Below are 1,979 nucleotides of genomic sequence, written 5' to 3'. Positions count from 1 at the left end.
ATAAACTTATATACAATTGTACAGCTTCTTAGACGCTTGTAGTGGTGGCCCCTGTCGGGTTACCGCGGAACTACGTGTTCGCTCGCTGTTACAGTGATATAGGATCGTCGCTCCCCAGGGGTCTTAGCGGGGCGGGGCCAGTGGGAAGGATTGCCTTTTTTTGTGTAATGATCTCTTGTGAGATTGTGACATGTCATAAATCGAACAACCTACTCGCTATAATTATCTGTTTAACAGTCAGATAAGTAAGGCTGCCACGGAGGGCGGGGGTGGAGGGTTTCACGATGTTTTTCAATTTCGGGAAACATTCTCTGGTTAGATGAAGCTACCTTCTCAAGAAGATGTATCTGCAATCAGAAAAATAAGGCCAGTGCCTGCTTAACCACGAATGAGGCAGATGGCAGCGAATATTTAGGAAGCACCGGAGCGATCTTAGGAGGCATTGGAACGGTGTAAGACGCTGGTGTCACTGATTCACGGACGCTCCACCTCCATTGTTTTTTGGCGCTGGTTTGGTTATTGGAACCCTTCCACCGACTCACCGGCAGTCACCACTGTGCAGCCTACGTTTGTTGGAGTCATCGGGATGCCTGACACTCTTTCTCATCAGTTCGCCGGCGGTCATCCTGGTCTACCAAATCTACACTCTTATTGTCATTATCGATATGCGCATATCGACCCCCCCCCCTCGACCATCTGTGAGTGACTATATTTCTTTTCTTCTTTCATCTAGCTTCATTTTTTTTTTTTTACTTCACACTTCATTATTTATTTTTTGTAACAACACAACAGTTCATTTTTTTGTTTAATATTTTAATTTAATTAAATTTGTGTATTACTTGGAAGGTTATCTTTTTACTATTTCATTTTCTCCATTTTTTTTTTTTTTTTTTTGCATGTGATATTTATTTCAGGTCCTCCATTTTATTTTAAACTCGAACCAGCGAACATTTAACTCTAAGGAAGAGGTTGATTTTTCATTAACGAAATATCCCTCGCCCCAACATAGTTATAAACATCGCTACAATACTTTCGGGAATGGTTGCTTATGCCGCAGACATCTTAAAAGGTTCTTTTCATCCTAAAGAAGAAACATTTAGCCGGATCACAATATCGATATCCTCTTATTATATCGATATTCTCTTGACCTGCCAGACTCAGGAGCCCTTATTTTTCTTGGGGACGAATTGCAACTGTACATCTCCATTAGTTCACAGCTGGGCGGAGATTAGATGTAAATATATTTATATATTCATAGTTCTGTGTCCATAGCACATATGTAGGTTTAAGATTTTCTATCATTTATTTATTTTTTTTAATCTATAGGCACCAAAGTGAAAATTATTATTTTGTTGTATGGTCTGAGAATAATTAGATTAGTTAAAAAACATATTTATTAGTGCTAACGTTTCGGCCAGAATTTCTAGCCTTCATCAGGGCTGGTTGAAGACATCAGAAATTCTCATCATTATGAATCCTAATACACTGGGCCAACGACCATGAACCCACTCGCGGCTGTACCATACTAGAACTGTCCAGACATCTTCAAGACCAAACATCCTCACCTGACTTCGTTTCTTCTAACTCTCCGACTTCTTCTTACATCCAAGACACCCCTTCTAGAACTTCAACATCTTCTATCAGCAATTATTCTTCTCTAATTTGTTCCACTCCTATTATGACGAATTTGTCATTCTCACTTGCATTTCAGACGTCTTCCATACAGCCCTAATGAAGGATAGAAATTTTAGCTGAAACGTTGGCTCTAATAAATAAGTTTTTAAACTAAATAATTCAAAAACACTATCCAAAATTATAGTCTCAAAACATTTATTTCATTCACACGTCCAACGTTTCGGCCAATTCGGCCATCTTCAGGGACAATCTATTACAAAAGTTTCCATTATTTGTATGATCCTACAATCAATTCAATTATTTAACATTATAATTCACAATTCACCTTACCTCAAATTACTATG

The sequence above is a fragment of the Halyomorpha halys genome, unplaced genomic scaffold (assembly GCF_000696795.3).
Source record: "Halyomorpha halys isolate HHAL.00 unplaced genomic scaffold, Hhal_1.1 Scaffold370.1, whole genome shotgun sequence".
Taxonomy (NCBI): domain Eukaryota; kingdom Metazoa; phylum Arthropoda; class Insecta; order Hemiptera; family Pentatomidae; genus Halyomorpha; species Halyomorpha halys.
This window is presented reverse-complemented; position numbering follows the sequence as displayed.